This window comes from Ranitomeya imitator, chromosome 3 (assembly GCF_032444005.1).
Source record: "Ranitomeya imitator isolate aRanImi1 chromosome 3, aRanImi1.pri, whole genome shotgun sequence".
In the NCBI taxonomy this organism is placed as follows: Eukaryota; Metazoa; Chordata; class Amphibia; order Anura; family Dendrobatidae; genus Ranitomeya; species Ranitomeya imitator.
Genome location: NC_091284.1, coordinates 97242168 through 97255533, shown reverse-complemented (window position 1 = coordinate 97255533; position 13366 = coordinate 97242168).

The window sequence follows — 13366 nt, the reverse complement described above, 5'->3', positions numbered from 1 at the left end:
CCTTAAAAAATAGTGAGGAAAGAATGGTTGTAGATGACGAGGAAAAAGCTAACATATTAAACACCTTCTTCTCCACGGTATTCACGGTGGAAAATGAAATGCTAGGTGAAATCCCAAGAAACAATGAAAACCCTATATTAAGAGTCACCAATCTAACCCAAGAAGAGGTGCGAAACCGGCTAAATAAGATTAAAATAGATAAATCTCCAGGTCCGGATGGCATACACCCACGAGTACTAAGAGAACTAAGTAATGTAATAGATAAACCATTATTTCTTATTTTTAGTGACTCTATAGCGACAGGGTCTGTTCCGCAGGACTGGCGCATAGCAAATGTGGTGCCAATATTCAAAAAGGGCTCTAAAAGTGAACCTGGAAATTATAGGCCAGTAAGTCTAACCTCTATTGTTGGTAAAATATTTGAAGGGTTTCTGAGGGATGTTATTCTGGATTATCTCAATGAGAATAACTGTTTAACTCCATATCAGCATGGGTTTATGAGAAATCGCTCCTGTCAAACCAATCTAATCAGTTTTTATGAAGAGGTAAGCTATAGACTGGACCACGGTGAGTCATTGGACGTGGTATATCTCGATTTTTCCAAAGCGTTTGATACCGTGCCGCACAAGAGGTTGGTACACAAAATGAGAATGCTTGGTCTGGGGGAAAATGTGTGTAAATGGGTTAGTAACTGGCTTAGTGATAGAAAGCAGAGGGTGGTTATAAATGGTATAGTCTCTAACTGGGTCGCTGTGACCAGTGGGGTACCGCAGGGGTCAGTATTGGGACCTGTTCTCTTCAACATATTCATTAATGATCTGGTAGAAGGTTTACACAGTAAAATATCGATATTTGCAGATGATACAAAACTATGTAAAGCAGTTAATACAAGAGAAGATAGTATTCTGCTACAGATGGATCTGGATAAGTTGGAAACTTGGGCTGAAAGGTGGCAGATGAGGTTTAACAATGATAAATGTAAGGTTATACACATGGGAAGAGGGAATCAATATCACCATTACACACTGAACGGGAAACCACTGGGTAAATCTGACAGGGAGAAGGACTTGGGGATCCTAGTTAATGATAAACTTACCTGGAGCAGCCAGTGCCAGGCAGCAGCTGCCAAGGCAAACAGGATCATGGGGTGCATTAAAAGAGGTCTGGATACACATGATGAGAGCATTATACTGCCTCTGTACAAATCCCTAGTTAGACCGCACATGGAGTACTGTGTCCAGTTTTGGGCACCGGTGCTCAGGAAGGATATAATGGAACTAGAGAGAGTACAAAGGAGGGCAACAAAATTAATAAAGGGGATGGGAGAACTACAATACCCAGATAGATTAGCGAAATTAGGATTATTTAGTCTAGAAAAAAGACGACTGAGGGGCGATCTAATAACCATGTATAAGTATATAAGGGGACAATACAAATATCTCGCTGAGGATCTGTTTATACCAAGGAAGGTGACGGGCACAAGGGGGCATTCTTTGCGTCTGGAGGAGAGAAGGTTTTTCCACCAACATAGAAGAGGATTCTTTACTGTTAGGGCAGTGAGAATCTGGAATTGCTTGCCTGAGGAGGTGGTGATGGCGAACTCAGTCGAGGGGTTCAAGAGAGGCCTGGATGTCTTCCTGGAGCAGAACAATATTGTATCATACAATTATTAGGTTCTGTAGAAGGACGTAGATCTGGGGATTTATTATGATGGAATATAGGCTGAACTGGATGGACAAATGTCTTTTTTCGGCCTTACTAACTATGTTACTATGTTACTATGAGATAGATTATATCTCAGTGATCAAAATAAAAAAAATAATAAATGACCCCCCCCCCCCCCTTTGTCACCCCCATAGGTAGGGACAATAAAAAAATAAAGATTTTTTTTTTTTCCACTAATGTTAGAATAGGGTTAGGGGTAGGGTTAGGGTTAGGGTTAGGGCTAGGGTTAGGGGTAGGGTTAGGGTTAGGGCTAGGGTTAGGGCTAGGGTTAGGGGTAGGGTTAGGGGTAGGGTTAGGGTTTTGGTATGTGCACACGTATTCTGGTCCTCTGCGGATTTTTCCGCTGCGGATTTGATAAATCCGCAGTGCTAAACCGCTGCGGATTTATGGCGGATTTACCGCGTTTTTTCTGCGCATTTCACTGCGGTTTTACAACTGCGATTTTCTATTTGAGTAGTTGTAAAACCGCTGTGGAATCCACACAAAGAAGTGACATGCTGCGGAATGTAAACCGCTGCGTTTCCGTGCAGTTTTTCCGCAGCATGTGTACAGCGATTTTTGTTTCCCATAGGTTTACATTGAACTGTAAACTCATGGGAAACTGCTGCGAATCCGCCCCGTTTTCCGCAGCGTGTGCACATACCTTTAGAACTAGGCTATGTGCACACGGTGCGGATTTGGCTGCGGATCCGCAGCGGATTGGCCGCTGCGGATTCGCAGCAGTGTTCCATCAGGTTTACAGTACCATGGAAAACCAAATCCGCTGTGCCCATGGTGCGGAAAATACCGCGCGGAAACGCTGCGTTGTATTTTCCGCAGCATGTCAATTCTTTGTGCGGATTCCGCAGCGTTTTACACCTGTTCCTCAATAGGAATCCGCAGGTGAAATCCGCACAAAAAACACTGGAAATCCGCGGAAAATCCGCAGGTAAAACGCAGTGCCTTTTACCCGCGGATTTTTCAAAAATGATGCTGAAAAATCTAACACGAATCCGCAACGTGGGCACATAGCCTTAGGGTTAGGGTTGGAATTAGGGTTGTGGTTAGGGGTGTGATTAGGGTTACGGGTGTGTTGGGGTTAGGGTTGTGATTAGGGTTATGGCTACAGTTGGGATTAGGGTTAGGGGTGGGGGGGGTTAGTGTTGGAGGTAGAATTGAGAGGTTACCACTGTTTAGGCACATCAGGGGTCTCCAAACGCAACATGGCGCCACCATTGATTCCAGCCAATCTCGTATTCAAAAAGTCAAATGGTGCTCCCTCAATTCCGAGCCCCGACGTGTGCCCAAACAGTGGTTTACCCCCACATATGGGGTACCAGCATACTCAGGATAAACTGCGCAACAATTACTGGGGTCCAATTTCTCCTGTTACCCTTGTGAAAATAAAAAAATGCTTGCTAAAACATCATTTTTGAGGAAAGAAAAATGATTTTTTATTTTCACGGCTCTGCGTTGTAAACGTCTGTGAAGCACTTGGGGGTTCAAAGTGCTCACCACATATCTAGATAAGTTCCTTGGGGGGTCTAGTTTCTAAAATGGGGTCACTTGTTGGGGGTTTCTACTGTTTAGCCACATCAGGGGCTCTGTAAACGCAACGTGATGCCCGCAGAGCATTCCATCAAAGTCTGCATTTCAAAACGTCACTACTTCAATTCCGAGCCCCGGCATGTGCCCAAACAGTAGTTTACCCCCACATATGGGGTATCACCGTACTCAGGAGAAACTGGACAACAAACATTGGGGTCAAATTTCTCCTGTTACCCTTGGGAAAATTAAAAAATTCTGGGCTAAATAATTATTTTTGAGGAAAGAAAACGTATTTATTATTTTCACGGCTCTGCATTATAAACTTCTGTGAAGCACTTGGGGGTTCAAAGTGCTCACCACACATCTAGATAAGTTCCTTTCTGGGTCTAGTTTCCAAAATGGGGTCACTTGTGGGGGGTTTCTACTGTTAAGCCACATCAGGGGCTCTGCAAACGCAACGTGACGCCCACAGAGCATTCCATCAAAGTCTGCATTTCAAAACGTCACTACTTCACTTCCGAGCCCCGGCATGTGCCCAAACAGTGGTTTACCCCCACATATGGGGTATCAGCGTACTCAGGAGAAACTGGACAACAACTTTTGGGGTCAAATTTCTCCTGTTACCCTTGGGAAAATAAAAAATTGCAGGCTAAAAGATCATTTTTGAGAAAAATTTTTTTTTTTATTTTCATGGTTCTGCGTTATAAACTTCTGTGAAGCACTTGGGGGTTCAAAGTCCTCACCACACATCTAGATTAGTTCCTTTGGGGGTCTAGTTTCCAAAATAGGGTCATTTCTGGGGATCTCCAATGTTTAGGCACACAGGGGCTCTCCAAACGTGACATGGTGTCCGCTAATGATTGGAGCTAATTTTCCATTTAAAAAGCCAAATGGTGTGCCTTCCCTTCCGAGCCCTGCCGTGCGCCCAAACAGTGGTTTACCCCCACATATGGGGTATCAGCGTACTCAGGACAAACTGGACAACAACATTTGGGGTCCAATTTCTCCTATTACCCTTGGCAAAATAGGAAATTCCAGGCTAAAAATCATTTTTGAGGAAAGAAAAATTATTTTTTATTTTCATGGCTATGCGTTATAAACTTCTATGAAGCACCTAGGGGTTTAAAGTGCTCAATATGCATCTAGATAAGTTCCTTGGGGGGTCTAGTTTCCAAAATGGGGTCACTTGTGGGGAAGCTCCAATGTTTAGGCACACAGGGGCTCTCCAAACGCGACATGGTGTCCGCTAACAATTGGAGCTAATTTTCCATTCAAAAAGTCAAATGGCGCGCCTTCCCTTCCGAGCCCTGCCGAGTGCCCAAACAGTGGTTTACCCCCACATATGAGGTATCGTCGTACTCGGGAGAAATTGCCCAACAAATTTTATGATCCATTTTATCCTATTGCCCATGTGAAAATGAAAAAATTGAGGCGAAAAGAATTTTTTTGTGAAAAAAAAGTACTTTTTCATTTTTACAAATCAATTTGTGAAGCACCTGAGGGTTTAAAGTGCTCACTAGGCATCTAGATAAGATCCTTGGGGGGTCTAGTTTCCAAAATGGGGTCACTTGTGGGGGAGCGCCAATGTTTAGGCACACAGGGGCTCTCCAAACGCGACATGGTGTCCGCTAACGATGGAGATAATTTTTCATTCAAAAAGTCAAATGGCGCTCCTTCCCTTCCGAGCCTTACCATGTGCCCAAACAGTGGTTTACCCCCACATGTGAGGTATTGGTGTACTCAGGAGAAATTGCCCAACAAATTTTAGGATCCATTTTATCCTGTTGCCCATGTGAAAATGAAAAAATTGAGGCTAAAAGAATTTTTTTGTGAAAAAAAGTACTTTTTCATTTTTACTGAGATCGCTGTTGCGTCACAAAACTTGTGACTCAGCAGCGATCTCGATGTGTGTGACGGGGGCTTAACACCTTTGGGATTAAGTAGAACAGAGATTGTTATCTTATCCATCATTTTATCCAACATCAGTATCTGTTCTCTCAAATGCTGTTTTGGACAAATGGGCAAAAATTCCCACAGACACACTCTTATGTTTCTGGTCTTAGCAGTTGCAGACCACTTCCAGCGCTTACCTGTTTTTCTTAGATGAGTGGAGATATGGATCTTTGTTGTGCTGCCGAAGACACTTGCCTGTGTGGATTGGATGCATTGTTATCGACATCTAAAGTCGGTATTTCAAAATGTGCTAACCATTAAAAAACGAAGTTGAATATTTTTGTCTCCTGGATATTTTCATCACACACACTTCCATTGGTGTCTCCGGCAGCGCAACAAAGATTCATATCTCCACTCATCTATTTATTGGACATCTCTTCATGGATTTGCAGCAGCCAGTCGTATCTGAGTTTGTGTAGTGTTGTGGAAACACAACCCCATTAGGTGAGAACATCCATGCACTCTTATCTCCCTTCTGACACTGGATTAGCCCCTATAGTGCCCTATTGTCTTCCCTCTGGGTACCTTTTTTCTTGTCTTAAGGTACCATCACACATAACGATATCGTTAACGATATTGTTGCAACATCACGCTTTTGGTGACGTAGCAACGATCCCGCTAACGATCTTGTTATGTGTGACAGCGACCAACAATCAGGCCCCTGCTGGGAGATCGTTGGTCGTTGGTGAATGATCAGGACCATTTTTTGGTCGCTTATCACCCGCTGTCATCGCTGGATCGGCGTGTGTGACGCCGATCCAGCGATGTGTTCACTTGTAACCAGGGTAAATATCGGGTTACTAAGCACAGGCCCGCGCTTAGTAACCCGATATTTACCCTGGTTACCATTGTAAAAGTTAACAAAAAAAAAAACACTACATACTCACATTCTGATGTCTGTCACGTCCCCCGGCGTCCACTGTGTCAGCGCCGGCCGTAAAGCAGAGCACAGCAGTGACGTCACCGCTGTGCTCTGCTTTATGGCCGGCGCTGACACAGTCAGTGCAGGGAAACTCTCGGCAGCAGCGCGTGCATTAGCAGCGCTCCTGCCGAAAGCAGTTTTAACCCTGTGGACGCCGGCGGGGGACGTGACAGACATCAGAATGTGAGTATGTAGTGTTTTTTTTACTTTTACAATGGTAACCAGGGTAAATATCGGGTTACTAAGCGCGGTCCTGAACTTAGTAACCCGATGTTTACCCTGGTTACCCGGGTGCTGCAGGGGGACTTCGGCATCGTTGAAGACAGTTTCAACGATGCCGAAGTCGTTCCCCTGATCGTTGGTCGCTGGAGAGAGCGGTCTGTGTGACAGCTCCCCAGCGACCACACAACGACTTACCAACGATCACGGCCAGGTTGTATCGCTGGTCGTAATCGTTGGTAAGTCTTTTAGTGTAAAGGTACCTTAAGTGTTTGCAGACCACTTCCAATGCCTTCCTGTTATGAACAGGTAATTCAGAACCACAATGGACCTTGAAGTTCAGAGCACACAAGGTGACCTGACATTTACCAAAAACATAGGACGAGCTCTGAGATGTGGAAACTCTGCTGACCGCAATCCCTAATCCTAACACACCACACTAGAGGTAGCCGTGGATTGCGCCTAACGCTCCCTATGTAACTCGGCACAGCCTGAGAAACTAACTAGCCCTGAAGATAGAAAAATAAGCCTACCTTGCCTCAGAGAAATTCCCCAAAGGAAAAGGCAGCCCCCCACATATAATGACTGTGAGTAAAGATGAAATACAAACACAGAGATGAAATAGATTAAGCAAAGTGAGGCCCAACTTACTGAATAGACCGAGGAAAGAAAAGATAGCTTTGCGGTCAACACAAAAACCTACAAACAACCACGCAGAGGGGCAAAAAGACCCTCCGCACCGACTAACGGTACGGAGGTGCTCCCTCTGCGTCTCAGAGCTTCCAGCAAGCAAGAAAAACCAATATAGCAAGCTGGACAGAAAATATAGCAAACAAAAATAACACAAGCAGAACTTAGCTTATGCAGGATAGAGAGGCCACAGGAACGATCCAGGAGGAAGCAAGACCAATACTAGAACATTGATATAGAAGATGCTAAGCACAGCCTAAATAGGGGAGGTGCACAGTCATAGGTGCCCAAACCTGAACGTATACAATATAAAGTGACTAGCACACTCCAGGGTGTTGTGATGCAAAAAAGTGGAGATTTATTACATACAGTAAATCACAAACGTTTCGGTCGATACTGGACCTTCATCAGTGTGCTAGGTATAATTGTATACTTGTATGGCCCCAAAAACAATAGAATACTCGGATTTGCATCAATCAGACATGCTGGAAAAAAGCAACAAGCCGGGAAGAAACAGAACCAGGCTGGTCAACTGACGGTGAGTCAGAATAATGGGTGGCGCTGAGGCTTAAAAGAGCTGTCAGTACGCCGGGACACTAGGGATAAATGCGGTATCCACCGCTAATAGAGTGTGGACTCTATTACACTCTATTAGCGGTGGATACCGCATTTATCCCTAGTGTCCCGGCGTACTGACAGCTCTTTTAAGCCTCAGCGCCACCCATTATTCTGACTCACCGTCAGTTGACCAGCCTGGTTCTGTTTCTTCCCGGCTTGTTGCTTTTTTTTCCAGCATGTCTGATTGATGCAAATCCGAGTATTCTATTGTTTTGGGGGCCATACAAGTATACAATTATACCTAGCACACTGATGAAGGTCCAGTATCGACCGAAACGTTTGTGATTTACTGTATGTAATAAATCCCCACTTTTTTGCATCACAACACCCTGGAGTGTGCTAGTCACTTTATATTGCAATACTAGAACATTGACTGGAGGCCAGGATCAAAGCACCAGGTGGAGTTAAATAGAGCAGCACCTAACGACTTAACCTCATCACCTGAGGAAGGAAACTCAGAAGCCGCAGTACCACTCTCATCCACCAAAGGTAGCTTATAGACAGAACCAGCCGCAGTACCACTCACGACCACAGGAGGGAGCCTGGCCACAGAATTCACAACACCTTCCTATGTTGTAAAAAAAGGGGGAAGAGACAAGCACACATATGGTGACCTTGAAAGGTACAGATAAGAAGGGAATCATTGAGTTGATTGCTCACGTGAAGGGTTGTGATTGTCACAACTCCAATAATTGCCCTTGAATATTACAGCACCTGCAGTCACGTCAGCAAATGAAGGTAAACCCTCTTTTTCATATTGATTAATAGAAAAAGGAGATATGACGTTTCAGAGTATTCCATGCTGAGATATGAAGCAAGCGGTTCAGAGTGAAATAGCAATTTTGTAGTTTTTATTTCTGTGTGTTTCTCGGTGCGATAAAAACTCTGAAATTGCTATTTCACTCTGCAACTGCTTCCTTCATAAAGCTGCTCTACATACTCTGAAACGTCAAATCTCGCTTCCCTGTGGTTCTGGTCTTAGTAGTTGTAAATCACTTCTAGTTCCTTCTGTTTTTTCTTCTCTTAGTTGCAAATCACTTCCAATGGCGTCCTCTTCTGTTTTTCTGGTCTTAGTAGTTGCAGATCACTTCCAGTGCTCTTCTGTTTTTCTGGTCTTAGTAGTTACAGATCACTTCCAGTGCTCTTCTGTTTTTCTGGTCTTAGTAGTTGCAGATCACTTCCAGTGCTCTTCTGTTTTTCTGGTCTTAGTAGTTACAGATCACTTCCAGTGCAATTCTGTTTTACTGGTCTTAGTGTTTGCAGATCACTTCCAGTGCTCTTCTGTTTTTCTGGTCTTAGTGTTTGCAGATCATTTCCAGTGCTTTTCTGTTTTTCTGGTCTTAGTAGTTACATATCACTTCCAGTGCTCTTCTGTTTTTCTGGTCTTAGTGTTTGCAGATCACTTCCAGTGCTCTTCTGTTTTTCTGGTCTTAGTAGTTACATATCACTTCCAGTGCTCTTCTGTTTTTCTGGTCTTAGTAGTTACATATCACTTCCAGTGCTCTTCTGTTTTTCTGGTCTTAGTAGTTACATATCACATCCAGTGCTCTTCTGTTTTTCTGGTCTTAGTGTTTGCAGATCACTTCCAGTGCTCTTCTGTTTTTCTGGTCTTAGTGTTTGCAGATCATTTCCAGTGCTCTTCTGTTTTTCTGGTCTTAGTAGTTACATATCACTTCCAGTGCTCTTCAGTTTTTCTGGTCTTAGTAGTTGCAGATCACTTCCAGTGCTCTTCAGTTTTTCTGGTCTTAGTAGTTGCAGATCACTTCCAGTGCTCTTCAGTTTTTCTGGTCTTAGTAGTTGCAAATCGCTTCCAGTGCTCTTCTGTTTTTCTGGTCTTAGTAGTTACAGATCACTTCCAGTGCTCTTCTGTTTTTCTGGTCTTAGTATTTGCAGATCACTTCCAGTGCTCTTCTGTTTTTCTGGTCTTAGTATTTGCAGATCACTTCCAGTGCTCTTCAGTTTTTCTGGTCTTAGTATTTGCAGATCACTTCCAGTGCTCTTCAGTTTTTCTGGTCTTAGTATTTGCAGATCACTTCCAGTGCTCTTCAGTTTTTCTGGTCTTAGTAGTTGCAGATCACTTCCAGTGCTCTTCAGTTTTTCTGGTCTTAGTAGTTGCAGATAACTTCCAGTGCTCTTCAGTTTTTCTGGTCTTAGTAGCTGCAGATCGCTTCCAGTGCTCTTCTGTTTTTCTGGTCTTAGTAGTTACAGATCACTTCCAGTGCTCGTCTGTTTTTCTGGTCTTAGTAGTTACAGATCACTTCCAGTGCTCTTCTGTTTTTCTGGTCTTAGCAGTTGCAGATCATTTCCAGTGCTCTTCTGTTTTTCTGGTCTTAGTATTTGCAGATCACTTCCAGTGCTCTCCTGGTTTTCTGATCTTCGTGGTCACAGTTCACGTCCAGCACTTCCCTGTGTTTCTGGTCTTTTGATTGCTGGCCACTTCCAGCATCTTCCTGTATTTCTGGTCATAATAGTTGCAGACTACTTCTAGCACTTCCCCTTATTGTGATTTCTGTTGTTGTGGACCGCTTCTAGTACCTTCCTTTGTTTCAGATGTGGACCACTTTCAGCACCTGTTTGTATATCATTCTGGACTAGTGACATACTTACATAGCTGAAAAGATGGAAAATGAAAGATAAAAGTGAGGCAATCACATAATTAATTTGAAAACGATGCCGTTTTGCTGTAAAACTGCTCATCAGCAATGTGTCTGCACCCTAATCCTTGGCTCTAGTACCATACTAATCAGCTGACCAGTACCAATTTCATGTTTATTATCTATCATGAATCATTGCTAGGTTTGTTTCAATTATTTACAGTTTATGATCCAATTATCATTACCAGTCACATTGGATGAATAATCGCTCTGCAGAAGTAGGCCTAAGATTTGTTGGTGGTTATATTAAAATTTTTATGTTGATGACAGGTTCAAATGTTTAATGCCCTAAATCATCTGCTGGACACTGTCCTAAGAAATAAAATTGATTTATTGTGGACTGTTTTGACAATATATTTGGGATGTCCAAATGAGATTTGCAATAAGTATGCCACTTTCAATAATAACAAATAGTGCCTGTGCTGTAAGTCATACAGAATCTAATATCCCAGGAATAAAAAAATAATAGAAACAGCAATGGATTATTGCACAATCATAGAAGAAGCAATATCACAAGCCACAAGTATAGCTACAATATCATCATTTTCCGGATTTAGAAAATGAAAGCCCAATGCACCGTGCACACCATTACAACATGGGGAGAAGTGGAGAGCAACCCGGATCAAAGATTTGATTGTACATTTTGGACAGCAATTGACATCAACTTGGTAATTTCCCATTTAAACATATTACAGAATCCATGTCCCTGTGATCATAAAACATATCTTTGCTAAGAGTTGTTCACACATAAAAGATGCGTGGCAGCAATTTTTGCAGCAAAATATCTCTCAGATACACAACCTGAGTATGGATTTTTACAAACTCCATTCAGATTAATGACACAGTTGCAAAAATTCTTAACCAAATGTGATCAGTATTGTTCCAAGATGTAATTGGCGGCAAAATTCAATATCCATTAGAGAGCAACAAATAAATTATCTACTTCTCCCATAGAAAACATGTCTCTGAGACTTCTCATGAAACTAAAATCTGTAAAACAGAATAGATACAGTAATTATGTTACAACTACATTGGATGAACCTGGTTATACATAGATGGCAATGAAACCTACACTACAAACGCAGCCATTAGATACTTAGAGCTGTTCACAAACTTTGATAATGTGTATTATTCGCCAATTATTAGACTGATAGTTCAACATCAGGGACCCTGTGCCGCTCAGTAACCATTGTTTTATTTTTTCAGAAATTATAAGTACTCGTGATAATAAGAAACTATGTAATATATCCAGGGCTGCCATTGGGCCTTACTGTTGCATGGGGCCCGGTGTGCAGAAGTAAAGAGAGGGGGCCTTAACACAGTCCGAGCACCCCTTTGGTGCTTCTGCTCACCGATCCCCAGGGTATAATAATGTAGTGTGCACCGGCGCAGGGAGCTTTCCTTGGAGCTCAACAGAACAACCATGCAGCTCCAAGGGACGCCCTCCTCCTCTTTTGTGACAAGCTGTTGACTGCGCGTACACGACGGAATATACATGTGCCACGCTGCAGGAGGACACTAGAAGTCGAGCTGCACCTGCTCCTCCTGGATTGATTTTTCATTTGACAATATTCTCAATTCAGAGCAGCGGCAGAAAGACTTGAAAGTTACATATCTCACTAGGTGGCAAAATATGCTTGATGGTTTTTATAAATTTTTGTTGAGTTTTTGTCTCTGCGCATTTTCACAGACCAAAAACATGCAGCATCTCACAGTCCCAGCAAAGTGGATGGGATTCATAGTAAAACACGAGTACCTAATCCCTTTATTGATATTTTATGATTAGATTGATTGTATTCTGTAAAGTACTAAACTGAAAAAAAAACTATATGAATTGATCAATTCCATAAAAAGTGGTAGAATAAACTTAATTGGAATGTGTAACCAGGTTTTTGCTATGTAATCTAAGAACACATTGAAGTGAAATAGGGGAAGAGAGCTATGTGTCACTTACTGGGTTGTGTTGTGCTATTTCAATATAACCTGTGCTTTACTAACAGAGGATTATGTCTACAGGACAACTGCCCTCATGCCTCCTAGTCCAACCACTCCTCCAGCAGTGATTAGCAGCTCTCTTTAATGTACAAAGAAACCTATATTGTTGATGAGGTTATACACAGCTCAACAGCTAAGCTCTGTTGGATATGGAACAGAGAAAACTGACTATCATAACTGCTGCACCCAGTAAACTAATTGATACAGCGCTAAAATCAGGGTATCTGTCCCTATATTGCACTGCTGTCAAATTACGTAACAAAAACCTGCTGACAGATTCCCTTTAACACATTATTAATTCCAACAAACATTTGTAACCAGGACAATGATATTTTAATATTGCATCTTTCCATTCACCTAAAGTCAGGAAAGCACCTGATGATTCCTAATGAATCTCCATTAACATTGTATCAGATTTTCTCTGCTATAGTTGCAGGGACACCGGGGCACACTGCCACTATTCTCTGCAGGTAGCAATACAGTCATGTAAATGCAACACTGTACCCCATGATTAATAGCCTTGTTTGTCAAGTGCAGAAAATGAACTTGTAAATTTGAAGAGAGAATTTTCTGCCACTTTGACAAATTTTTCACATTATGGCCGTCAGAGCTTTATTAAGTTCTGCGTGCAGTATTAGTGTTGAACCAAATACTAGACAGCTATACACCCCATGGTAGATGAAACGCTCTCGTCACATCAGACCCTGAGGCAGAGGTTTGACACTGTACTTGTAAGTGAAGATTTTCTTATGACAAGCAGAGTGTTCGCTTCCTAAGGGACTTGAATTTCTTAGAAAACAGTCGTGCATATCTGATGAAAACATTTGCATTCAGGATTGTAAACATCCAACAATTAGCTAAAAGCAGCAGTTTCACATTAGACAATTCCAGAGAGGCAGCAGAGCAAAAACGTGGATCACATACACAGGCTTAAATAGCTGATGATACAAGAAGTAACAAGACCATCTATGTTACTTACAAAACCTCTTCTAGATCTCTTTAAGCTTAACCCCTTAGTGACAGAGCCAATTTGGTACTTAATGACCAGGCCAATTTTTGCAAT